This window comes from Rattus norvegicus, chromosome 5 (assembly GCF_036323735.1).
Source record: "Rattus norvegicus strain BN/NHsdMcwi chromosome 5, GRCr8, whole genome shotgun sequence".
NCBI lineage: Eukaryota > Metazoa > Chordata > Mammalia > Rodentia > Muridae > Rattus > Rattus norvegicus.
In genome coordinates, this window is record NC_086023.1 from 160,386,022 (window position 1) to 160,413,989 (window position 27,968).

At 47.1% G+C, this 27,968-nt stretch overlaps 1 protein-coding gene and 1 long non-coding RNA gene across 8 annotated transcripts in view; both read right to left on the reverse strand.

The window, feature by feature from the left end:
• The window catches only part of LOC102556543 (uncharacterized), a 31,328-nt gene extending 16,086 nt beyond the window's left edge, over nucleotides 1–15,242 (reverse strand). For all 6 annotated transcript variants that reach the window (XR_005505227.2, XR_005505228.2, XR_005505225.2 and 3 more), the window contains exon 1: nucleotides 661–15,242. This is a non-coding gene — a long non-coding RNA (uncharacterized LOC102556543). The remainder of the gene's footprint in view (nucleotides 1–660) is intronic.
• Kazn (kazrin, periplakin interacting protein) overlaps nucleotides 1–27,968 on the reverse strand; it is a 990,282-nt gene that overhangs the window by 710,219 nt on the left and 252,095 nt on the right. The window lies entirely within an intron of this gene.

Consider the following 27,968-nt stretch of genomic DNA (forward strand, 5'->3'; position numbering starts at 1 on the left):
TAATGAAGGGCACAGATTGGCACCTATTAGATCTCGGTTCAAATCTAGTCCTGCCACTGATTATTTTCAAGGCTCCCCTGTGTCCTTCCCTCTCCTGACAGAAAACTGGAGATGACATCACCTACATGAAGCCCAACTCCATGCCCACAGTAGGTTTTCTCATTTTAAAATTTACTTATTGCGAGGGGGCATGTGTGGCCGTGAGAGGAAATTTTGTGTGAGTCATTCTTCTTCTTCTACCAAGCTATCAGGCTGGGCCACAAGCACTTTTATCTGCTGAGCTATCTCACTGACCCTTTCCTTGCTTTAAGAATGAAATGACTTACGGCAACTCAAGCATACATTGAAATACCCTCTGATGTATGACTGCTGAACTGCAGTCTTGAAGCACACAGAGATATTGGCTTACTTGTGCTATTCAGATAAATATGAATATATAAGGAATGACTGCTAAGGCAGGCCAGGGACAGGCCCCTATGTAGCTTTTTTCCCCATTCAGACCACCAGGGAGGATTGGGCAATAGATGACAATCTGGAAAGGTCCTGGGAGCTATGCTCTGGGGGAAACACAGCCTGAAGTGGAAAGTGTTGGTAACACAGCCCCGACTCTCTCTGACTTTCATCCCCCTAATGAACTGGTGTAAAAATACAAAGAGTTACCACAGCAATTATCTGAAGAGGCTTGTCACTCCACTCCAGATCCTGAGTGACTCAAACCTTCCAGTGAGGCGGTGGGGGGAGAGGGGAGGTGGCTTCTGTGAAAAACACCCTGTGTACGTAAGATTCTGAGAATTCTTAAGTCACAAACATGAGATGGCCAAACACTCCAAAAGAGAAACCCAGACATGATCTTCTTCCTAAAGGTTGCCTGGCCAGAAGATGCTTTAAAGTTTTCTCTTTCTTTGCTTCTGCCAACACAGCACTTTACCTGGGCTCTCAATCACCATCTCTCAGGCCTCCCCACAGTCCATGTCTTATATCTTAGGATGCTTTGAAGAGGCAGTGTTTGGTACTGCAATTTGGGCCTGATTTATTTGTACCCCATATTCAATAAGTATGAATATGAAAATTCATATTCAATGAATTTTCGCACCCTTAATTGTCCATACTGCAGTACCTAATTTTATCATGTAATCCTGCCGCTATATATTTCTTGAACAAAATTGGGAGAGTGCATTTCAAAGACGCCTGTTTGGGCCAGCTCAATGGCTCAGTGCCTAAAGGCTCTAAGCCTGATAACATGAGTTTGATTCTTGGGATCCACATAGTGGAAAGATCCAACTTCTACAAATGGTCCTCTGATCTTCAAGTATGAACTATGCATGGTATGAACACAGACACACAGATAGAAAAAACACAGATAGATAGATAGATAGATAGATAGATAGATAGATAGATAGACAGACAGATAGATTGATTGATAGATAAAACAGGCGTTAGCATGTCAGGTAATTGTAGAGACTCGGAAGAAAAGATAAACATGAAGAATGAGGTGGGTAAAACAAAAGAGAATGGAGTGGCCTTGCAGGGAAGGGAGAGAGAGAGAGAGAGAGAGAGAGAGAGAGAGAGAGAGAGAGAGAGAGAGGCTGCACTGTCAAAGATAGCAGTCAGTGAAGCAGAGAGGTAACTCATGGAGCATTGGAGAATTAGAAAGAAGGTGTTCCTCGTTTTTTTGTTTTTTTGTTTTTTGTTTTTTTTAAGAAGGTGTTCCTTGTTTTTTTTTTTTTTTTTTGTTTTTTGTTTTTTGTTTTTTTTAAGAAGGTGTTCCTTGTAAAGGGAGATACAAGCACCAAGGCTCTGCACTGGGACTGTGTCCCAGGACAAGGTCCTTCCTCACTTACGCTTATTTACTTCCTTTTAGAATTTTGATGATCACCATTATGCAACAAAGGCACCCAGTGTCCAGCTTCCCTTTTGTGTCTACCAGGCATCCCAAATGTGGATTCTCTAGTTCCGAGCTCCCGAAGTAGCTACTGGTATCACCTGCTTTGCCATCGGCCAGGAAATGGCTACCGCAACCCTTTCATCTGTTCCGTATGCTCTTTGTGCATCTCACAGAGTCCATCAGTAAACCTTGTCAGCTCCTAGAATAGACCAGGCTCACTTGGTTCAGCCGGCAATTGCTTGCCTAGAGATCATGAGGACCTGAGATCAAGCCTCAGTGGCCCCCATAAAACAGCCAGGTGCAGTATATGCACTAATAATCCCAGCCCTGGGAAGTGGAGATTGGTAGGGTCCCAGAACTCATTAGCAGGCAAAGCCTAGCCACATCAGAGAGCCCTGGGGTCAGTGGGAAACTCTGTCTTAAACTAAGGTGAAGAGGAGTTGAAGAAGGTTCCCAAGGTTGACCTCCCCATGTACACGTGTGCACACCGGCCCCCACGTACACTCATAAACACACAAGGAAAAGGCGATACAAGTACCGTAGCTATAAAAGTCATTTTCTAAGTCTATTTAGGAAATGATGTGCTAAAATCGCCTTTGAATAAATATCGGAGATGGGCATTAAGAACAATTCTTCCCGACTTGAGGCTGTGAGACACGGCTGGGCAGCATGCTGTGGAAGGCAGACCTGCTCCCGAACGGCAGACCGTACCTTTAACTTCCCAGCTCCAAGTCCCATTTCCCACGCATCACAGGAACCTGTTGCTTGGTGAAATCCTGGGAAAACCCTTACACAGAGCCAAGTATGGCTGTTTTCCTTAACTTCATGTATAAATCATATTCTCTTCTGTTTGCGTGATACAAGATCAAAGCATGTAGAGACTTAAGCATTGTGGGGTTTCTTGAAAGCTTCCATGCCTGTATCCATGCCAATGTATTTGTGTACACGTGTGTGTGTGTGTGTGTATGTGTGTGTGTGTGTGTGTATACAAATGCATATGGACATCAGAGATGAACATTAGGTGAATTCTATTGTTTTTTTGAGACAGGGTCTCTCACTGAACTTGGAACTCATCAATTCATTCAGTAAAGCTGATAGACCAATAGGCTTCAGGAGTGTATATGTCTCTCTGCCTTCCCACGATAAGATGATATGCATGTGTATGCATGACTGACCTTTTACACGGGTACTGCATATCCAGTTTCAGGCCCTGTGTATACATAGGAGGCAGTTTACTCACTGAGCCATCTCCCCACACCCTGTAAAGCGTCTGTGAACCACAGTCACACAATTTTTGTACTGGACAGGACAGACAAATAGAGTCTGACTGGGATTTAGAAGTGGGGAGTTAAAAAGCAGAATTGCCAGAGTTGGGGCTGTGGTGCCCGTTGCCAGGGACATCGAGGAATCCCTCTGCTGGTGCCCACCTGCTCTTGCCCGCCTGCTGGCAGCCAGGATGTTGCAAAAAATGATCAAATGTCTCCCCGTCTGAGCTACAGACATTCTCCATTTCCTTCTAAGAGAATCACCATTTAAGTCTTAATTAAAAAAACAAACCCGAACTCCAAATCCCACCCCCTTCTCTACCATACTGACCTCAAAAAAAAAAAAAAAAAAAAGGAGCTACTTATCTTGTGAGATGCTTCTGCGGTTTCTCTGAAAATGAGACTTTAAGGAAAATTTGTGACCGCTTAACATGATTTCCCCTTACATCCTCGGGATACGAGAAGCAGTGCCTTGAAGCCAGGGAACAGATGGTAAGAGAGAGGTCCGTAAATCACCGCTCCCGCCCCTCCCCAGACTGTAGAGCCACCATTAATTTGCACATCTCAGTAAAAGCCAGTGCACCAAGCACCTGCGTGGCCAGAGCCAGGCAGAGTCTGCTTCTGCTTAATGTGAGAAGGGATTTTTATCATCCATAAACCATTTCACCCAAATCTTAGTGGCCTGCAGCTTGCCGAAGAGGCAGCAGTCAGGGCTGCCTAACACCTGCTCTCGATGCCCCACCGGAGCAGCCGAGGAACAGAGAAGAGCGAAGACGCCCACAGGGGCCAGGCTGGGTGCTGAAGAGTCTGCAGAAATGTGTGCATGAGGCTAGGAGGGTAGGATTCAGGCCAGATGAGCTGAGGCTGTATCAATAAACTCAGCTTTGAACAGCAAATGTAAGACACACATAAAACAAAAAAAAAAATCAAACAAACAAACAAACAAAACAGAAAAAGTATGCTAATCTGCATCATCAGTTTATCATCCAATGTCATTTTTCTGTCCTCAGAATGAAAGTTGCAGGTCAAAAAGTAATAATGAAGGGGTTGGGTATTTAGCTCAGTGGTAGAGCACTTACTGGCCTAGCAAGCGCAAGGCCCTGGGTTCAGTCCCCAGCCCCGAAAAAAAAAAAAGAAAAAGAAAAAAAAGTAATAATGAGAACGTTGGACAGACACTTAAGCCCTGTGGCTAGATCCTGCAGAATTCCCTGTAATGTAGATGCTCAAAGGTTCTCTGTTAAGGCTCTGCCTCAGGAGTTCTCAAAGTGTCACCCAAGACCCCTATGTGCCCTCAAGTCTTCCTCTATGATGAGACCAAGGCTGCTTTTATAGTCAGCCTGAGACGTTATGAACAATTTTCCCTTTTATTCTCCGGGGAGCGTACAGTTGAATTTTCCCGTTTGAGGGTGGCTTATTATCACACATCGGGAACTGGAGCAGATGGCATGGTTGCCTAGCCACACAGAAAAGATCAGGACTGTCACATGATGACATTCCTCCGCATTTCCTGTTTACCAAGATATAGCAATTTTTTTCACACGCATACTATTTACGTTAGTATAAGGTAGGCCGCTGCTTATTGACTCTAGATAAACTATTCATCCGCTCCACGGGGAGCATGACGTGGGATCCCACCTCAAAAGGTGCTCCAAAATTCTTCATCTTTACTTGCTATTTATAGCTAGTATCGTCAGCTTAAAACAGCCTGCAGTCACCTGACAGGTGTCTCAGTTGAGTTGCTTTATCAGGCTGGGCTGTGTCTCTAGAGGATTAGTCTTGATTGTAAATTGAAGCAGGAAGACCCAGCCCACTGTGGGCGGCACCATCCCCTATGCAGGTGGTGCAGGGCTGCCTAAAAAGCTAATTAAAGCATGAGCCCATGAGCAAGCCAGGGAGTAAGCCGGCAAATAGCATGCCTCCATGATTTCTGCTTCAAGTCCTGACTGAATTCATGCCCTGATTTCCCTCGATAATGGACTATGACCTGGAAGTGTAAGCCAGATAGACCATTTCTGCCCCTAAGCTGCTTTTGGATTCCATGTCACAACGACAGAAATAAAGCTAGACCAGTAGCAAATATCGATAGACATGACCCCCGCAAACGAAAACATCGTAGTAACTTTCAAGCATGCGAAGGAACTACTAAGACCCAAGTGCTTTCTTATCAGCACTGTGACAAGTCCCAGGGGTGCCTCACTTGGAGAGACGGTTCCGAGTCCAGCAACCATGCTTGTGCCATCTCCACGATAGCTGGCATCCCACTGGAGGACCACTACAAATCTGAATCGTTTCCTGTCCACTGGACTACAGGAGCCAGCTCTATCAATGGGCTCAGAGAAGACTCATGACATCTGGACAGGTAGCCCTCAGGAGGCACTAATAGGAAGCCGCTTTAATGTTGGCATTGCTGGGGATGTGACCTACCTACATAGGCCATCTTTGCATGGGTACAGGTGGCCCTGACTCTCGAATAATGAGTAACAGGCTGCTTCTGGATAATCCCAATTGCTATACATAGTCACTGTCTGAAACTGAATCTGAGGACTAGGTGTGTTGATAAGGAGCTGTTAGTGGCACTCATACTAAGTCACCCTTGTCATATGATTATCTAAAAGCACCACCTGCTTATTCAAATTCACACTTGTGCCTTAATTTCAGAAGGCTCTGTGAGTGGCAGAGGGATTTCCCCAAAAGTTACAGCTTCTCAGAAGATTTGGTTTTATTTTAAGCCAGAGGGGCTGGTTGGAAGTTGAGTGCAATAGAAAACTTTTTATCCTGGTTCTGATGTTTCCAGGAGAGAGACCTCGAAGCTTTTGAGGCCAGATCCTTATCCGCCATACTGAGGAGTCAGGAACAAGTTCCCTAGCAATCGAGGGACACTTGGTGACTTCCCATTTTTTGCTTTATCAATCTAGAGAGTTTGAAATGGATTCTCTTTCTTCCCTCATTTCCATGTGTCTGCCAGAAGCAGAGGGGCAGGGTAGCAATGGCAATTCTGCAGACTAGCTGTTTCCTGTCCCTCCTGAAACCAAGCCAGACAGCCCAGAGGTTTGAGCCTTTTGCTCAGGGCCTGTGGCGTTGCTGCCGCTCCTATGAAGGGAAGCCTCCCGAAAAGCAATCTTTGTGGGACTGGGCTGGACTAGCTGTGTGTTTGTTATGATGAAGTATGGGAAAGGGGAACAGAGAAGGTAAGTGAGCCTTAAAATCCTGGGTCGAGGGGCTGGGGATTTAGCTCAGTGGTAGAGCGCTTACCTAGGAAGCACAAGGCCCTGGGTTCGGTCCCCAGCTCCGAAAAAAAGAACCAAAAAAAAAAAAAAAATCCTGGGTCGAGTCCACGTTCCTTCTCCAGACAAAAGGGTGTTACGATGCCCTGATGGACTCCTATGTCCTGTTCTCAGGATTCAAGGTCACAGATGAAAAGGCAGTGGCATCATAGACTGCCAAGAGGTGGGTATGGCATGTCATGGAATAGAAGTGTTGGGGAGGGGTCTCTATGACCATCATGGCCACCAGAGTGTCAATCTGCATGAAGTAAGAGGCAATCTGGTTCAGCAGGACTTAGTAGCTTTGCGCCTCCTACAGAGGTTGGCTAAACAATGATGGGAAAGTTAGAACACGATCAGGAACCTTAGAACAGGATCGGGAACCTTAACCCAAATACCACAGGTTGGAAGCCCACACTCCCTGCCTATTTCCGGGAGCCTCCCGGCATGTCGCTGGATCTCTCTTTGATTTCCCCACTGCGTAAGTGTAAGAAATGATAATCTATATCATATTGTTCTATGGGTGAAAAGATAGCACAGCTCCACAGAGCACCAGGTGTCTGGGCTCCACTTGGGTCCTCCGCTCTTCTCTTTTATCCCTTACCACCTGGAACCACGAAGGGATTCTTTTCTTCCTAATTGTCTCCCTCATCTTCCCGGCTGTCGCTTCTAAGAGTGACTCTTCTGTCCACCCCTTTCTGAAAACCCAGAGACTAGCCCAAGACCATGATAAATGTTCAATACATTTGGAATGAGTGAGTCCCTGAGGTGGAGGAGTTCTTAACGTTGTAAAAATGACTTTAATTGTGTGAGAACAATGTCTTTTAATCTGGCATTTAGTAGTGACAACTGCATATTTACCTTCAGGACCCAAATGGCATCCTGGTCTCTAAATGGAGGTGGCTGCATTCTAAACCTGGCTACTAGCTTCCCAGGGGCCATTAGCCTTTGTCTCCACACCCCACACCAGGGACTGAAAAGTATGTGGTGGGTGCAGGAGATAATCCCCATTCGCTTTGGTATGAAACAGCGCAAATGGCATGAGTATTCTGCGAGGCTGTGATGAGATTCAAAAGATCAAAGCTGAGACTAATAGGGCCCACAGCTCCCCTAAATGGTATTTTTAACCGATGTGAGGAGTTGGAGATCTCAGGAGGAATCTTGGTGAAGTGTTTGTATCAGGAGGGCAGAAGGGCTTACTGCGGAAGCTTCAAAGGAGGCTCCAAGCTTCCATTATCCACGGCCAGCTGGCGTGGGCCCTCCTTGGCCTGTCCATTTCCAGCCATTTAGACATGATAAGCATGCACGCCGCCCACAACGGGTCTCACAGGTCACAGTATTTAACGGTCCTTGATCTTTTATCAGCCTGCTAATCTGCACACTCAGGTGTTCCCTTTCAGGGATTAAAATGTCAGAGGGCATTCTAGAATTTTCCATCCCACCAGCATTCTAGAATGTTCCAACTTACAGGGTGAGGATGAGGTTAAAAAAAAGGACACTCACTGCAAGCCACTAAATAAATGCAAACTAATAGGACCCAGTAAGACAAAGGCATGACACGTTGATTGGTCTTAAAACTTAAGGCTGGTGTAAAATAAACACACGGTGTACAAAATATCAAAATTTGAAATAAAGACCCTCAGTGGACTCCGTAGTTCAGTGAGGGAGGCTGTTGTGTTGGCTTCCCATTACTATATCAAACACCTGAGACAATCCACTTCAGTTGTGGAAAGGCTCATTTGGGCTCACCCTTTGGAGTACTCCAGCCACAGCCACTGGAACCTGTTATGATGCAGATATCCCATGGGAGTGTGTGGTGCAGGACTCTACTCACCCCATACAGCTGGGAAGCAAAGAGAGAAGAAAGGCCTGGCATCCCATAATCCCCTTCACGTGACCTACCTGGCATCCTACGATTCCCTTCATGTCACTGTGACCTACTTTTCTCCCATGAGGCTCCAGAACCGGCCAATAGCATGAGTCTATCCCCAAACTTGAGGTGTGAGTGAGGCTGAATTGTTTACGAGATGGAGGCCTGGCTTTAGATTGGTCATCGTTATCTTGGTTTCAGTAGCAACACACGGCCTGGCTTTGATGAAGACGGATGCAGTCTAACTAGCAAATGTGTTAGGGGTATTAAGTCAGGGAGTAAGAATAAGCAAACAAAAGATCCTTTGAGAACACTCATTCCCTTTGATCTTTTAATATCTATGCCTTCTTGACTCCCACTAAGGAACAACCTAGAAGTTGCACTCGAAGACATTCAGTACAACTTCTATCACGGTGTTATTTTAGGGCAGAGAAAGTTCTGGAAACAGCCTAGTACCCCACTATAGGTAGTGGACAGCTTATGAGATAGGTTCATGCAAATTCAACTTTGAAGACTGGTCAATGGCCCAGATAGACACCCATGAGTATTATTAGTTGAATACTGGTGTGGGTGCTGGTCAGCTTTCCACTGCTGGAACAAGAGACCAAGAAATAATCACCTTCCAAAGAGAGAAGGTCATTATGGGGCTTGGTGACTTCAGTCTGCCATGACTGGCCCCCATTGCTTGAAGCCTGTGTCAAGTGATTGCATCACGGCAGGAAGACCTGTGAGTGACATTCGAACCTGACACAGGCATTTGCTAATAGTTTCTCTATGCACAACTGTTGCCTGAAGAGAGAAGTCCTGTTTTGGCTACACTGTCTCGTCTTCCTCACAAATCTTTATAGTTCACTAAACTGGTGAGTTAAGGAGGAAACAATTACATTGTGGCCCCCAATCTCCTTCGAGGGCTTCCAACAGTTCCCACAGAATGGCTCCTTCCAGCCACAGTCCTCCTTGGATGAGACTTTTCCCCACGTTGAAACATTGCCTCCAATAAGGAAGGTGAAGCTCCTGAACCTCAGGAAATTAACACAAGGTTTCACAGGAACTCGGTAGATTCTTTAGAGCCCCTCCTTAGTTATAGCTGCCGGGAGAGGCAGACCGACCAGCCCAACTGTCAGTGGGTCAGGTGGGAGTGGGGGAACAACATGGCAGACATCGATGGACATAGAGAAACAGAGAGAAAGAGAAAGAGGCAGACAGAGAGACAGGGTCAGAGAGAGAGTCGTAGAGAAAGAGACAGAGATGAGAGAGTGACAGAGACAGAGAGACATTCAGAGGGTAGAGCTGCACAGAGAGCTCCCAGGTTGCAGCCTTTGGGAGTTATTGCCCCTGTCAGGGCAGGATTTTGTGTGCTGCAGCTGCTTTTGAGTCCTCCCGGCTCCTGTAAATGACCTCTCACCCATACTCCTACCAGTAACCCTGATAAAATCAGTGCGGTCCATTAGTTGGTCTGTAGAGGTTTCCCTCGGAGTGAGTGTGTGTGTGTGTGTGTGTGTGTGTGTGTGTGTGTGTGTGTGTGTGTGTGTGGTAAGCATGTCACACAGCATCTCCACCTGTTCCACATCCTCCATCTTCTACAGATGACACCCTGTGAGCCAAGTCCTTTTCACACGCAGTCTTGGGATGGGGGGGGGAGGGGGAATGGGAACTCCAAGATCCAAGCTACAGGAAGAGCTACATGAAAGGAAAGTCTATAGGTCATAATCCTAAAACATTTCGTGTTTCAGAACAAGCCAAGAATGCCCTTGTTAGTACGAGTTTCTCCTTTGAGAGCGAAGGGGCCGGCGTCCAATCCCTACAGACTCCCAGCTATTACCATTCATTCAGAAAGATGCTACAAATCACCGAATAGCCAGGCTGGATGGAAAATAACACCTGTGCTCCTGGTGTCTTTCCCCTGCTGGCACGCTGAGGTTACTGAGACGAATACTAAGCAGGGGACACTAGAGCATCACCTCATGCTATTGTCCGATACTCAAAACCATTGGAGCAGACAAGCAGTTGAGTTGTATTTTCTCTAGAGGTACTTATGGTTCTTTAAAAAAATGTAGAGAGATCAACAATGACCTTGAAGCCAGGAAAGAGATGGCATGAGATGCTAATCTCCGACAGCTTCCAGAGTTCGCTTTGTTGTTTGTTGTCATATTATTGAAGATGTGGAAATGGACGAGGAGGGGTAAAAGTTTGATAGTGTCAGTTATCCCATTGCCCGTCACTGGGTTTGGGGGATGAGGCAAGATGGCCATATGGGACTGTCACCTGTCTTCGATGGCATACTCCTTAGATATATGCACTCTTCAACAGAGTAATATGTTCAGGCAAAGTTGGCTGTAAAATCCCATTTTCTCCACTAGAACGAATCCTTTCCATTAAAGGAAACTTGAACAGGGCTGGGTATACGGCGTGGTGGGCGAAGGGGCTTGCCGCTGAGCCTGGTCAGCAGAAACCCATGTGGTGGAAAGATAGAACACAGGTTTTCCTCTCATTTCCATATGTGTGGAGAGACACACATGGATACGTATGCACGCCTGTATACATGCAGACACACACAGATTTGCAGGGTCATACATATACATATATTACATAAATGTAAAAATTTTTTAAACTTTATACCTAAGCTTTAGATGTATTTGGAAAGATAATTTTACTAGTTAGGGCTGAGGGACGATGGGCACTGCCACACTGTACTAACCCTCTGGGGTTCTGTTTGCCACACTAGAGACCAGCCTGGCAGACAGGCAAATCCACGTCCTTGGGTCCTTTAAGAACACGCCTGACTTGTATTTTCCAACCACGAGGTGGACGCACCAGCCAATTGCATGTGGGAGACATGGCAGATGTCCATGCACAGAGTTTACATGTTGCTCAAATACTGCCTTCCCCTTCTGCTCCATCTCCCTGTGGGCTGAACGGAGAGCAAGTCACCACAGGGCAGAAAGTCACCAGAGGGCAAAAAGAGTCACCTGAACTTCAGCTAAATCAGCAACATTTCTTTAACACGGTGTCAGCAAGAACTCAGCCTTTGTGGGTCACACTGTAGCAATCCTGGGGCTTACATGTTACAGCAGCCAGCACTCTCCCATACCTGCCTTCCTTTCATCCTTGCCCTCTACAGGCTGATAGGACTGAGCTACAATGTGTGTTCCTATGAGACTCATTGGTCACAGTAGCTTTGGGAGCTCAAAGATCCTCTCATGGGATTAAGGATCTAGCTTGCGGATAGAGCCCCTAACTACTGTGTGAGGCTCTAGGTTCACATCCTAGCACTGAAAAGAAAATTAAGTCTCCATGTTTGTGGCTGTGCCTATGCTGGCAGAAATTAGTCCACACTTGTTAACTGTGTAGTGAGGGAATTCTGCTGTAATAATAAAAACAGGCTTTAGTTCCAGAAATTGAAAAACCATTTTGTCATTTCTAAAAATGATTTTTAAATTTTTTTGTTGTTATTAATTGTATGTGCAAGCCTGTGGGGTGTGTGTGTGTGTGTGTGTGTGTGTGTGTGTGTGTGTGTGCCACATGTGTGCAGGTGTCCATGGAAAGTAGAAGAATGTGTCCAATCCCTTATTGGCTGTGAACCATCTGATATGGGTGCCAGGACCTGATCTTGGGTCCTCTGGAAGAGCAGCAACTACTGAGCCATCTGACCAGCTTCAGTTCTCAATAGTTCTAAGGCTATCTGATCACATATGATATTGGTCCCCTTTGTCATTTACAGGAATGGGATACACCCCAGAAAAGGGAAGATTGCACAGAACACGGAACAAATCAGTGTCTTAAGGGAAAAAAAAGCTTCCCCAGCTTTCGAACATGTATGACTTCATCTGGGATTTTATGTGCTACTTGAAAGCCATTAGCACCTCAAGAGCCACATGATCAGACTGCTCCCCTGTGAAGGAAAGGCCACCCAGGCTAGCCACATCACCACCACTTGATGTCTTTTTTGGAGGATGAACGAGACTTCACAAATGGACTGTGGCATGAGCCATCCTCCAGGCGTCCCTCAGCTGTGCTCCACCTGTAAGGACAGCAGGTCTGTGAAGAACTGAGTTCTGATGTTTGCTTGGGAAACAGGGAGTGAACCGAAGGGAGACAGGTAAGGGCCTTCATACTGTTTCAGGCAGCATTTCCCCTGGCGTCGGCATGGGGTACCAATTCCATCGCAGCCATGCCCTGGCTTCAAAATCCCCCAGCCTGTGAGAGCAACGGATGGGAGAGCAATGGATGAGAGCAACTTGTTTCATTGCTTCTCCATTACAAGCTGAATTTGCAGCCCAAATGTGGCTTCTGTCTCCTCTCTCTGGGAGATGGATGGGTCCTCTGCCTTGGAGGCAGTGCAGGTTGGTAGGTAAGGAAAGGCCATCTATCTCTCCACGTGACAGCAGGCTGGCCACAATGGCAGCTGTGATCACATTGGCTCCTGTTGCTGTGAACATCTGGGACACTAAAATAAATTGATTGGTCCAAAAGATGCATCGCTTTTCTCGCCATGTCACCCTAATGGGGGGATCCATCCCCCTTCGAGCCGCGTTACTGCTACGCCGGCATTATGGCTTTTAAAATTACTCTGCCTCGTATCGAATCAGAGCTGGGGTTATTGGATTATAGGACAGCGTCTGGGTTCCGCCAAAGGCCATCTTTCCTAAAGGCTCAGGGACTCCGGGTCCATTATTCCTTATTAAGTCTAGAGCTGTGTGTGAATGGGGCCTAAGCTTCCTACCTCAGTCATCTCTGACGCTGCTCACCCCTTCTGAGGGAGTAGTTGCCGATCACCTACTATGCACCCTGCACTCACCCAAGAAGATCATCTGCAGCACAATGTAGAACTCATTTTTTTCATCCAACCACTTTATTCAGTGTGTCCGTGGGGCGGGTTTACGTGCCACAGTGCACGTTTGGAGGTCAGAAGACAAGTTGCGGAAGTCGGTTTTCTCTTTCCACCATGTGGGTCCTGAGAACTGAACCCAGGCCATCCAGCTTGGCAGCAAATGCCTTTGCCTACTGAGCCATCTCACTGGCTCTAGAACTGATGTCTTTTGTTAGCTACTTTGTTTTGGAGGAACAGCCTACAATACCTTCAAATGGGTTCTTGCACGTCACCTGCTATTTAGCTTACGTTGTATCTAATGGAACACGTTCTTCTCATAACCGATACGTGCAAAACCCTAATTGAATGCAATACCTCCTGTTCTCGGTCCTGATGTTTATCACTACGTGATTATGGTAAGTTTCAGTGGGGAACTGTGCAAAGTTCTAGAAATGTGTCCTATATCCATCTTGTCCTCCAGATAAACGACCTCATTCATGTCACTCCTGGAGCTGCTGGCTAAGAGAGTGTTATTCCTAGCTACAGATGCAAGGGCTGGCCCAAAGGTGAAAGGGCACTTTAGAAAGTTACCTGGAGTGTAAGTAGCTCTATTGGGCCTGAGAGAGTTCTTATCCGTCCCTCCTTGGCTGGCTTCGCTGGGCACTCTGTATCTGGGTTATCTGAGAACTCCTATCCACTAGGGAGAAGCTGCCTTCTATGTAAGCCCACTCACCCTGGACTACCCACAGCAGGTGAGGCAGACAGGTCACGTCACCCAGGTAACAGAATATCACCCTTGAAAATAGGGAGAGCTCACGGGGCAGAGGTTAGTCCTACTCAGTCTTGGGTGTGGCAGTGGTGTGCTTCTGGTCCCTCCCTGAAGCTCCAGCTCACAAACACAGTAAGCGGGTTTAACATAGGGGTACTTGAGTCCATGGTGTGGTACCCATCCTACCGCTGGGACTTACTCTGTATCTTAGGTTGGGTTCATCATGGTTTCCCAGCCTTACTACAGGAACAGTGTTACACTTTCCCCGCTGGACTAAGGATAATCAAAGTGGCTAGAACAGAGCTCAGCATGATGGTGCACACCTGCAACCCCATCACCAGGAAAGCTGAGGCAGAAGGATTCCAAGTTCAAGGAAGCCTGGGCTATTGAGTGAGTTCAAGGCTAGCCTGAGCTACATATAGATATCTTTATTTAAAGAAAATTGAAGCAACCAGCAGAGTCTGGGACTGAAGACTCAATGCATTTTTTGTAAAAATAAACCATTAAGTCCCGTCAGAGACCAGAGGACAGAGGGAGGACTGCCCATTTGGCTTCTCAGAGGAAGCCAGCTGGTGGCAAAGGGCTTCAGCTATGAATGGAACTTGGGATGGGGCTTTGTCTGTGATGACCCTAGACAGAGTCTCTTTTCAAAGCAGGTCAGAATGCTGAAGCGAGGGAGCCTAACCTGAAATACAGTGGCTAGACTCTGACCCAAGTTCTGAGGTTATGCCGGTAGGCCATCTTGTCCAAGTTGGAGGCTTTGTGAGGTCCCTGAGTTAGGAAAGACATTTATATGAAAAGTTACAGCAGAATTCTTAACTGCTTGTTTAAATAGATAAATACCACATGTCACAGTAGGACAGGGAGCAAAGAAAGAAGGAAGGGAAAGAGGGAGACAAGAGAAAGGAAGGAAGGAAGGAAGGAAGGAAGGAAGAAAGAAAGAAAGAAAGAAAGAAAGAAAGAAAGAGGGCTGGAGAGATGGCTCAGTGGTTAAGGGCACCGACTGCTCTTCCAGAGGTCCTGAGTTCAAATCCCAGCAAACACATGGTGGCTCACAACCATCTGTAATGAGATCTGATGCCCTCTTCTGGTGTGTCTGAAGACAGCTACAGTGCACTTATATATAATAAATAAATCTTTAGAAAGAAAAAGAAAGAGAGAAAGAGACAGAAAGAAAATACAAAAGGTGCAACCTCACTAGCTTAATTAGTGTGGCAATTTGAATGAGAATGGCCCCTGTGAGCTCATGTATTTGAATGCTTGTACATTCTGTTTGGGAAGGATCAGGAGGTGGCCTTCTGGGAGGAAATGTGTCACTGGGGATGAGTTTTGAGGTTTCAAAATGCCACACCATTCCCAATTTTAGCTAGCTAGTTCTCCCACTCCTCTTTCCCTTCCCTTCCCGTTCCCTCTCCCTCCCTCCCTCCCTCCCTCCCCCTCCCCTCCCCCCTCTCTCTTTCTCTCTCTCTCCCTCCCCTGCGCTATGGGTCATAATGAGAGCCATCAATTACTGCTCCAACACCATGCTGGCCTGGCTTTGCCATCTTCCTCACCATGATGACCATGGACTCTCATCCTCTGAAATCATACATCTTCTAAATTAAATGTTGTCTTTTGTAAGTTGCCTTGGCCATGGTGCTTTGCCACCACAGTAGAAAAGTAGCTAGGACAGTTAAAAATAAAGAAGGAAGTAGCCTAGAAGCTGTGCGCGCCATAGACATTTGGGAACTGAGACCAGGTCAAGATGCAAAACCAGCTGAGCTCCCCAGAGGCCACCTAGAACCATCCCTTATGATCTAATCTAGCACTCACGGCTAACCAAAGACAAGCTGATCAGAGGGAGCTGAACACTAGCCAGATGACAGCATAGATGTATGTAGGGAGATGGCTCATCAGTTAAGTGCACTGGCTGCTCTTCCAAAGGACCCAGGTTCGATTCCCAGCCCCGATATAGGGCAACTTAGAATTATCTGCAATTCCAATTCCAGGGTATCTGCTGCCCCCTTCTGGTCTCTGCAGGCACTGCATGCACATGGTGCACAGACACGCATGCAGGCAAACCATCCATAAACATAAAACAAAGCAAAAATCCTCAATGGACTGAAAAAGCGGTCAGATGGAGCAGATGTGTCCAAAGCACACACGTGTGCACACATATCACGGAGCCTGTATTGCATGACACCAAATAGGCTATACACCTGTTATATAGACATTGCAAGGAAGATGAGAACACGCATACTAACAAGCCAGGTGTTACACATAACACTCTCCCGAGCCAAACAACTGCCATCTTCATTAGACAAGCAGAGCATGCTTGAAAAGCTCAGCAGAGCATGCTTGAAAAGCTCATTAGATCTAGGCATGCTAACTGTTGACATTCTGAGGAGGAAGGGGTGGGGGGATCATCAGATGCTCCCCAGAGTACCTACCACTTACTCCCAGCTATATGTAACCAATTCTGCCTTAATCACTTAAGACCTCACTGTCTAGGGAATATTAGGGAGGGGGAAGCCATCATGCATCCCGGGCACAGACTCCCTGTATGGCTACATTAAGGTCACCCATTCTCCTGCCTTATAACCCTCACCAGTAATACTCTGTGAGCTCCCAAAACTCACTGATTTGATTCTTTGGTGAAATCAATATTTGGGTCATTGGGACCATATGAGGTGGGGGTAGACATTGCTTAGTCCTCCCAGTCCTCTCCTGTGGGGAGGACACTGTCATGATACCAGGCTCATTCCAAAACCTCAGATCCCTCAGAAAATCAACAATAGTGCTATAGAAAAATAAATATATGTGCTGTTTTCCTCTTAAATTTGAATTACTTTCCCCCAATTTCTCTACACTGGGAAGAGCTCTCCCCTAGTAGTTATAAAGGACTTCAGGCTTGATTGTACAAATTCACAAAATCTAAAAAGAAGGTAAAGTCTATGGTGCAGCCATGGAGAGGCCTTTCTGTTACTATTCCTGGGGACTGTCTTCCCGGCCCTGCTTCACTTATCAGCTTCACGCGGCCATGTTTCCGTGTCAATAAACAATAGATCTACATAATTGTGTTTAATGGTTTTAGAGGATTCCACTCTGGGAACGAGCTGATCGTCATTTATCCGGTCACATAGTATCGGGTTTTCATTTGCTGCTCAGTTTTTCATTGTGATGAGCAATGGATGAGTTCTCAAATCACATTAGAGCATGACTGTGGGGCGAGGAGACGGCAGAGCCCATAAAGTGCTTGCTAGTCAAGACAAGGACTGAGGCTCATCCCCAGAACAGTGGAAGAAATGTGGCCGTGGTGGTCCACACACAATCCTCGTGCTGGGGAGGGGGAGAGACAAACAGATCTCTAGAACTCACAGGTCAGCCAGGGGAGCCTAATTAGTGAGTTCCAGATGAGGGAGAGATTTGTCTCAAAAAAATAAAGAGGTGGATAACACCTGAGACACACACACAGAGAGAGAGAGAGAGAGAGAGAGAGAGAGAGAGAGAGAGAGAGAGAGAGCGAGAGAGACAGACAGACAGGCAGACAGACACAGAGAGAGAGAGAGAAAGAGAGAGACAGACAGACACACACAGAGAGAAAGAGAGAGAGAGAAAGAGAGAGACAGACAGACACACACAGAGAGAGTCAGACAGACAGACACACAGAGAGACAGACAGACAGACACACAGAGAAAGACAGAGAGAGAGAGAGAGAGAGAGAGAGAGAGAGGCACTTCTTTTCTGTTAGCATGTAAGCTGCATTCAAATGAAGATGACATCCACTGAAGACCACCTTCCAGCTCCATCAGCCACCCTCTTACAGGGGGGTCTAGCTCATGCTAACAGGCTTTGGGTCATGGAGCAGGACCAGTAGATCTTTTTCACAACAAACTGGGTAGCACATTCCTGTGACACCTTCCAGTGTGGGACCACTTACTGAGTGCCTACGACGTGCCAGGCAGTTCCCAAGAATCCACTGGTACAGGCCTCTCAATAACCGTTTTACAGGGGAAGAGTTCAGTGTTCGGAGATATCAAGCCCTCTTGCTGTGGTCACACAGCTGGTAGATGTGGGTCAGCCTTTTGGGGTTCAAGGGCCCACATTTTATATTTACTGATCCCCTACCCTCGCTATTCCCTCTACTCCTCCTTCCAATTGGCTCTCCCTACACGTGGGAATGTTACCACAGAAGTCAGGGCCTCATCTCGTGCCCCTGAAAATATTGGCAGGTCCCTGTTCCTGATTTTCCTGTTGATATTCCCCAGCCTCTGAAACTGCACACTTGGGTGTCTTTTCTTCATATCACAAGCTCCCTAGAAAACCCACAGTCTCACAAGTGCTCATCGTAGACCAGCCCCTGTCCTAGCCCCAGGATTCCTATTGCCCGTGCCTACCAAGACAATTCTGGCACAGCATGGTGAACTTCTCCCAGACCCTGGCTGAGCATCCCATACTCAAAACCCTCTCCTACTTCCTCACCTCCCTCTACACACTCTCCTCTACCTTTCTACTTCCCCACAGCTAAGCACAATGGCCGTGCCTTGTCATCACCCTTTGTTGGTAGTTTCTAGACAGATCCCCAGCAGCTACCTGTTTCTCGTCACCCTCAAGAGTAGTGGAGATTCTGTTTCTCATCTGGACCTCCTCTCTCTCTTCTCCTTTTGCCCCCTTCACCTTGGACAACTGACCCCATAACAGTCCAGAATCATCCTTGTGGAATGGTCAATCCTTTAACATCCTTCCTTCCCACAAAAATCTCCCACGGCCTTCTTCTGTAGCGCTGAAGAAAGTCAGAATCTTTCCTTCCAAGCCTTTGGTGATCTGTCCTATTTTCAGTCTTTTGTGTGTTCTCTAAGACAATTTTCCTTGGTTATGTAAGCCAACCACAGTCTCCCTTTGTTGATAATTGAAGCTAGACATTTCCTCCTGCGGTGGTTTGGATGAGAATGACTCCTGTAGGTCCATAGGTTTGAACTCTTCGTCTCCAGTTGGTAGAAGTGTTTGAGACGGATTAGGAGATGTGATCCTGTTGGAGGAGGTATGTTACTGGGGGTGGGCTTTGAGGTTTCAGAAGACTTTATCAGTCTCAGTCTCTCCCTCTCTCTCCCTCCCCCTGCCCTCTCCCCCTCCATCCCTACCCCCTCTCTGTCTCTCTGTCTATCTCTGTCTTCTTCTTCTTCTTCTTCTTCTTCTTCTTCTTCTTCTTCTTCTTCTTCTTCTTCTTCTTCTTCTTCTTCCTCCTCCTCCTCCTCCTCCTCCTCCTCCTCCTCCTCCTCTTCCTCCTCCTCCTCCTCCTTTTCCTTCTTCTCCCTCTCCCCTTCATCCCTCCCTCCCCCTTCCCTCCTCTCTCCTCTGCCTGTAGATCAGGGCATCAGGCTTTCAGATACCTCTCTAATGCCACGCCTACCTACATTCCACCATGTTCCCTTCCATGGCGATAATGGCCTAATCCTCTGAAACTGAACAAGTCCCTAACTAAATGCTCTCTTCTACACGTTGCCTTGGTCATGGAGTCTCTTCACAGCAACAGAACACTATGACGCCTGACTCAGGGTCCTGGTACCTGCTGGCCCTCTGTTTAGAAATTCCTTCTATTGATCTCCTCTTGAAAAACCACTCCTTTGTGTCCTCGGGGGCCCTTCTGATGCTATGTGGAAGGACATACTCACCCCAATCCTAACACCTCGTTTTTTTTTTTTCGGAGCTGGGGACCGAACCCAGGGCCTTGCGCTTCCTAGGCAAGGGCTCTACCACTGAGCTAAATCCCCCAAACCTAGCACCTCTTAAACCTTTCGTTTTCCTTTATTTCTCCCAATACACAACCTGATGATTACATACCTGATTATTACACATCGACTTTTGTCACTGGTTGGCTTACTTTATTCCTAGCACTTAGTAGGCACTCAGAAAGTGATGCTGGATTTCACGGATAAACCTCTCTCTCGACTCCCTGGGTGTGCTATCTTCTCATCTCTCTGGAGATATTAATCACACTTATTTAAAGACGCTGTTGCACATTCGTAGTGACCATGTTCTTGGCTATAAGTTTCTTTTCAGCTCGTCGAGCCTATAGCCTGTCATTTTCTGTCTCATGTTGTTAGCGCTTCTCAGGTGTCTGATGCTATTTTTCTGGGGAGTCATTTGAGTAATCGAAACTTCCGACCTACACTGCTCTGGTTTTGTTATTGCTGTCCAGACCCACCAAACCCATTTGCCTCCTCACTGTCCACTCCCTTGGCCCCTTCATCTGCAGGACTGTCGACCACAGAGGCGGGCACTGAGGGGTTGGAGTTCCCAAGAAGGTCAGAGAGAAAATGAAAGGGCAGCTGACAGTGACTATCTCGGGAGGAGTAAAGCTGCAAACACTGCAAACACTCATGAGCAGGAAGTAACCTTGTCAATGTGTTAGAAACACTGACGTGACTTCTACAAAAAAAAAAAAATTAAGTTCAAATATACCTTCGAAATAAGAATTTCATCAAAAACCTACAGAGTAGGGGTTTTCTTCTAGAGTCGAACATTTTCTCTGTCGAAATGGATTTTATGCGTTTACATAGGCGTCAGCGTGTCTCTGTGTGTACATGCATGTGTGCATGAAGGCCGGAAGAGGGTGTCATATCAGATGGAGCTGGAGTTACAGGCAGCCGTGAGCCACCGGATGTCGGTTCTGGGAACCGAACACATGAGCAAGTAGGCGTTCTTAACTACCGAGTCACATCTCCAGACCCCACAACTTTTTCTATAAGAATTTGCTGAGTCTCCCCCAAATGCCTGATTCCATGGACCAAGTACAGCCAACCAAGCCAAGAGGTTCGTTCACAAGGCCTCCTTGGAATAAATGACCAAAATCAACTATTCCAAAGAACCTGGGGAGGCCAGGCTGGGACAAATAGGGACTCCCTGTAGCAGGCTAGGCAAGCAGCTACTCAACAACTGAGGCTCCCTCACCTCAAGTCTCCATCCCGGGCAGATACCACTATTACACAGTCCCCCGAGATCCCTCCTCTGGTAAGCATCATGCCTGTGCAGTTCTCCCCGGCTGCTCTGACTGACGCACGCTGCTCTCCTCAGCCCTTCAAGTTTCTCTCCCCCTGGTTACCCTTCCTGTTGCCTTGCAGAACTGAGGGATAGTCTTGCACCCCCACCCTCAGGAAAAAGCCGTGCTTTCTCTTCAGTATTCAAATGTGGTAGTTTGTGGACAGCCTTCCCAGACACTGGGTGGGGGATGGGGAGGAACCTGGGGACCTGGAACACTGTGTGCAAAGGCCACAGGTGACTGAACACACCGAGGACACTGGGCCAGTCAGACGGAAGCTGGCCGTAGAGACGTGGGTGTCAGGCCGAGGTTGCAACACACTCTACAACTACCCCATAGGCAAAAGAGGCTATTGGGAGATGGTGAGAAGATTTGTCACTCTGAGCCAAAGGCTGGGTCCTGGGGTAGCAGAATGACTGTGCAAGGGCAGCATCTGCCAGTGAACCTCGCTCCATCTCTGCTCTGTGGCCTGCCCCATGGGCCCACTGGAGTACCGGAGTTCAACTGAAACTGATTAAGAAGCCCTAATGATGATCTGAAATGTCAAGTGTGTCTCCATTCTAATGAGATGCATCTGGAATCCTTCCCAGACCAGAGCGGGCTTGCCTCCCTTTGCTTCAGAGCTAGAAGGATGTCAGTGGAGGCAACTAGGCACGAAGAGAAAAGTAAAAGCCAGGTGATGGCTTCCTGTCACACAGGGAAAACCCCGGGCGATCTGTGAGGCAGGCGTCAGTGTTGTAAAGAGCAGTGAAGGGCTCGAGAGGCAGCTTGCTGGTGAAGTGTCCGTGCTACTCTAGCATAGGACCTGGGTTTGGTTTGCAACCTCAGAGCACCTCACACCACCGCAAATTCCCAGCTCTGAGAGATCTGACACCCTCTCCTGGCCACAGTGGGTACTGCATACATGTGATGTACAATCATACTCTCATACCAAACAGATAGATAGATGAAAGGTAGATAATAAATACAATTATTTATTTAAAAAATTATAATTATTTTAGTGTGGGATTATCTGTAGTGTTTTATGTGAGGTGTTTTATGTGTGCACATGTGTGTGTGCACATGTATGTGTGCAGATGCGTGCTCCCTATGCACAACATACAAGGCCAGAGGAGGACATGGGTCCTGCTCTCTTACTCTCACCATATTCCCTGTATGCAGGCTCTCTCTCACTGAACGTGAGAGAGGCTAGCCACTAGCAAATGTCAGCAGTCCTCCTGTCTCTGCCTCCTACAGCACTGGGGTTACACATTTGTACTCAGCCACACTTGGCTTTTTTGCACGAGCTCTAGGGATTCAAATTCTGGTCCTGAAACTTCCATAAGTCTTACCCACAGAGCCAACCCCTCAGCCCCTCATATTTCACCTTCTGTGGAACCACCCCCCCCCCAGAACTACAGAAAATGGATAGCTAAAAACTTCATTTCCCAAACTCCCTTGCAGCTAAGGTCATCAAGGCAGCCTAGGTTCTGCCTGAACGTGGCTCTGTTGCCAGATGGAGCAATGGCTGTTTCCAGCTATTGTTAATCTTGCCCATGTGACTCCAGTCAGGTTTATAAGACTTCCTGTGAACTATAAAAACCTCTTTCAGTAAAGCATAAAAGTTCTTGTTTAAATTAGGATGGGGGCTAAAGCGTGGGCTCAGAGGTTTGGAGTACAGGCTGTCCTTGTAGAGGACCATGGTTCAGTTCCCAGCACCCACATGGTGGCTCACAAACATCTGTAACTCTAGTTCCAGAGAATTCCACACCTGATTTCCACTAGCAATGCACACAGGTGGTGCACAGAAAAATAAGCAGAAAAGGTACAGGTAGGCAAAATGGATCCTTTTTAAAAAGATTAATGAAAAATAAATTAGGATAGCTTTGGTTGTCTACAACTCTAAGAACATCTTAGTTTCAAATACAAATTCTATATAACATGTGTGTGTGTGTGTGTGTGTGTGTGTGTGTGTGTGTGTGTGTGTGTACCAGGGAATAAACTTGGATGTTGTTTCTCAAAGTACCAGTCACCTTACTTTTTGTGACAGGGTCTCTTTTGCCTGGGACCTTACCAAGTAATGTAGGCTGCTAGCCAGTGAGCCTTAGGGACCCTCTGGTCTCTTCCTCTCCATCCTTAGAGTCTGAAGCATCCTCTGCGCATCCAGTTGTTTACGTGGACTCTTGCTTTGGAACTCAAGTGTTCATGCTTAAACAGAATCCACTTTACTGTCTGGGCCATTTCCTCAGCCACTCTATAGGTCTTACTCTGTAATAAAAAAATTGTGTGACACTGACGAAAAACAGCTACCATTTGCCATTTCTCATGGGTCTACAGGGACTGGAGATGCTGCCAGCCTGGGTTGTGCTGGGCTGAGCTCAGCCGTTAGGGCCGTGCTTCCTGAGGCATTGCCACTTCAACAAATCTAGAAGAGATTCAGGCTAGATGACTCCTTTCCGCCCCAAGTGCAGCCTCCCTCCCCTACCTCCTCCCCCCAACCCCCACCCTCACCCCATGGGACCACATTTGGCTCTCCCAGCAGAGTTGGGGCTTCCAGAAGGCAGAAGCAGGCAAGGCACTATGATGTTTCCAAAACTGAACATTGTTCTGGCCAGCTTAAGCTTCCAGAGGTAGGGAAGCACATTGTATCTGAGGCAAAGGGCTTCAGAGTCACCTTCCTTGGGAATTCTAAACAAACACAAAAACAACTGAGGTCTCTCTTGCAAACTGAACAGGCATAGCTTGAGGCCAGATATGTGATCACAGGTATTTCCTCAGGGCCTCAGTTTCCTCACCCATACAATGGGAATGCAATCACATGCCTCCTCCGTGGGTTAATCGAGATGAGAGGTGGGGGAGGGGAAAAACTCTGGAGAGCATGCACTGACCCTCTGCTACATTAATTTACTTGTATCTCTCTGAAATGTTTGCCGCCGTGGCTTTCCATAATTGATAGACTCTGAGGAAGTATTTGTCAAACAAATTAGCCATGCACCTGGCTCTACCTACCAGCGGGATTAACAGTCCTTTGGTGACTCCTCAGACTTGCAGATTTATCAGGAGGCCAGGCTTCTCACCCTTGTTGGACATCAACCTGTCTAGGCTTAACATAAAATCCTCTTGAAAGATATCATCCAGCTGTTCAAACACATTCTATCCTCTGGGCATGGATACGGGACCTCCCCGCCTCTAAATAAACCAACTTAACCTGACGTTCAGGAGGGGAAATGCGATGTGCGGGAAGCATACTGATTAGTGTGTTTCAAACTCCCATCTCCAAGCAGATCAACGGTAGCGGAGGATGTCCACGTCCGTCTGTTTTCCGTGGCTGTAACAAATTACGTGGAGCTGGGTACCGTGTAGGGTTCAGAACTTTGTAGGATAAAAGGGACAGCTGGGAAAAGGACAGAGCAACAGGGAGACAGGAAGCCAGAGGGACTGGGCAGGGTGCTATTTTACCGGCGTCCTCTAGGGGGGACTAACAAGCCCATCGGAAGGCAGAAGCTTTAATGGCCTCCCAGTAGGCCCCAGCTCTATAGGTTTGACCCCAACATTGCACACTGCAGAACCAAAGTCCCCATACATCAGCCGTTCTCAGTCTCAGTAGCGACTCCTTCGTGGGTCAGATGTGCTGCATTATCAGACACTTACACTACAGTTCACACTAGTAGCAAACTTACACTTATGGAGTAGCAATGAAATCATTTTATGGTTGGGAGGAGTCGCCATTTAAGGGTCTCGATTTTAGAAACGTTGAGACCCACTGCCACACATGAACGAGAAGCCGCACCTAAATGGCAGCAGTTATCAGAAGTCTCTCTTTGATGGTATGGTGGGTTAGTCATTATCGTCTCTATATCCACCTGTTTGCCCCCACATCTGCCTCGGGGGGATTGCTGATGTGACTCACATTGGCCAATGGGATCAAAATGAACATCGAAGGGGAAAAAGGGGGTAGAAAAGATTCTAAGACCCAGGGGGATGCATGCTGTAAGACGGTGTCTTCTGTGTATGACAGGGACACTGTAGCTGTGAAATGGTGACAGTATTGTTGTGTAAAAAAAGGTAAGGTTGTATTCCTGTGTCCAGTCCACCACAGGACATGGCCGCTTGGCGAGGCAGAACACGGGGAGTTAGACTGCAATTATGCCATGCCGTGCTGCTCGGGCGCTGGACCATAGGGAAGCAATGAGGCACTGCTCTGGGGGTGGGAAAGATCAATCTGAGACCTGAGACAGCCAGAGCTGGCTCAAGGGTCCCCAGGCCTGTGATAAGGACAGGGATGTGGGGTTCTTGGTCTCTTGGACACCCAGGCCCCTCAGGGAGTTGCAGAAGAGCAGAGAACAGAGTTAGGGGCCCACGGGCTGCGTCTAGCCTGGAGCCAGGAGGTGGGAGGAAGGGGGACTCTGGCTAGTGCCACCAGGGAGAGTCCTTAGTTTGACAGCAGCAAGCTTGGTGGTGGTTGTGGCTGGATGTGCAGAGAGACCTTCCACAGGAGACTAGACTGCGACTCTGTAGGCACTCTGTAGGCGAAGGCCTTCTCCACGACTCCCCACAGCAGATCTTGATGAAAAGGAGCAGCCCATGGTTCTAAGTAGTTTATTATTGTCACGGTGGAAAATGGATGTGGAAAACCATCCCCCACTTCTAAGGGTGGGCCTGAGATTAAATACCTTTTGCAGGGAAATATGTCTGGGAAGGGAAGCTTATTGGCTAAGCCCTCCAGACCATTAGGTATCTCAATAATATGGGGAACTCTGTTTTGAGCCTACTTGACTGTAGTCACGTCTCTTTTCCTATTGTCTTGGTCTGAGATGTTAGAGATGCCTCATCTACTCGTGGAAGGGCTTGGGGCATTGCCCTCACGTGACTGATGGCCACAAATCTATGGAAGGCTGCAGCTACTTGACAGGGGCCTTGCGCGGGAACAGGCGAAGCTCCTACCATCCCTTCAGGGTTTCCGGGGCTTCAAGCCTTGAGCTCCATCTTACCAGGCTTCCTCTCACAGTCCACGTCCTGCAGAAAGACCTGAACAATGACAAGACCAGCTAACGTGCCAGAGAAAACAGGGGAAATCAATGGCTGCTGAAAGAGAAAGAATCACTCTTCCCTGGGGGTGAGACCCTGGTAGCTTATCCAATGTCAAGCGGTCAGTCCAAAATACGTATACATAGGAGAAATATTAAATGGGATTCAGCAGGGTGTGTGTGTGTGTGTGTGTGTGTGTGTGTGTGTGTATAAAAGCAACAATCATTGAAGAAGAGATTATGAATTTGAGAGGGAGCTGAGGAAACATAAGAGGAATTAGGGGAGAAAGGAGGGGGTGGGAGTGTTGCACCGAGTATGAAATTCTCAAAAGAAATTTCAAAAGAACATCCATTTTAAAAAGCAAGTGCCTTGGATTCTAGAGGGGACAAGCGAGGGGCTTTGTTTCCAAAACCGGAGACGTGTGTGCTGGAGTAGTCAGGTTAGAGCCACACTTTTAAAATGCTTTCAGAGGTACTGCGGTCATCAGCAGGAGAGTAAAGGAACGTAGAGGGCTGGCCTCATTATCTGCCAAGGACCTGGGTTCAATTCACTTCCTGGCACCTACATGGTAGCTCGCAAGCATCTGGAGCTCCCGCTCTATGGAGATCTGACGGTCTCTTTTTTTTTTTTTTTTTTTTTTTTTTTTGGTTCTTTTTTTCGGAGCTGGGGACCGAACCCAGGGCCTTGTGCTTTCTAGGTAAGCTGACGGCCTCTTATGTACAGAGTATACAGACATACATGCAGGCAAAACACCCATACATATAAAATAAAAATAACATATAAAATAAAAATAAATAAATCTCGAAACCTGCTTAGTTGCTGTTCTAGAGGCTAAAGAGATGGCTCAGCCGTTAAGAGCACTTGCTGCTGCTCATGTCAGGGACCCCTGTCACTCCCCAGCCTCCATGCGGTGACTCATAACCACCGTACCTCCAGCTTCAGGAGATCCAACGCCCTCTTCTGGCCTCCACAGGCACCGGGCAGGCATGTGGTGCGCAGACACACATGAAATCAAAACATTCAAACGTTCCACAGCCAAAACAAAATCGACATTCTAGAAACAGTGAAATGGGTCCATGCGTGGGTAAAGGCACTCGCTGCCAAACCCCACCACTGAGATCTGAGTTTGATCTCCAGATTCCTCAGGCGGAAGGAGGGAACTGACGCCCGCAAGTCGTCCTCTGACTTCCAAAAATATGTACACATAATAAATAAATAAATAAATAAATAAATAAATAAATAAATAAAGTCTGTTATGAGTGTAACTTATTTCAGGGTTATAACTAGATGCCATATATTCAACTCTCTATTTTCTGACTAATGGCCAGGAGCCATACGTAAAAATAATATCAATTAACCAATACTTTTAAAAGCCCGGTATTGAATTCCATTACGGTATAAAAAGGTATTGGCAGTGAAATCACCTCCCTAATTACACCTCATCACCACCACCATTAATTTACATTTCCAGAGAGCACGATGCCAAGGAAACAACGCCTCGCCCAGCGTGGAACTGTAAAGCTCCTAATGCAGGTGCCGAACGGACAGCTGCCTGCCTGCCTGGTTCTCCCCAGATGCTAAAGAACCGCGAGCCCACGCTTCGAAGCTACTGCCTCAGAGAGCAGACAACGTGTCCCCCAGCTCCCTTCCACGCGTCCGCCCGTCCCCGCATCCTTGCCTGCTTCCCCTGTGGACACCAGTGGGCAAAGGGATCCTCTGTTCCTGAGAGGCCCGTCGTAAATTTTATCGTCTTTAAATTAAATGCTAATTCCCGGAATAAGTAATTTACATGCATCTTTCCTACCGTCCCTGGGGATCTATTTTCAGTCACCTCATGGGGTAATACTAAAGAGACAACTAAATTAAAATACAAACACATGAGATAGAGCATGAGGAGAAGGTTTCTCTTTCTCTCATAAGCACAAGCACGAAACCACAAATGTACACACAGTCACAAATACAAATGCATACAAACACACACCTACAAACCCACAAGCATATACACAAACACATAGTCATAAACGCATGCAAAGCCGCACAGACATATAGCCATAAACATACAAACATGTTTACAAACAAAT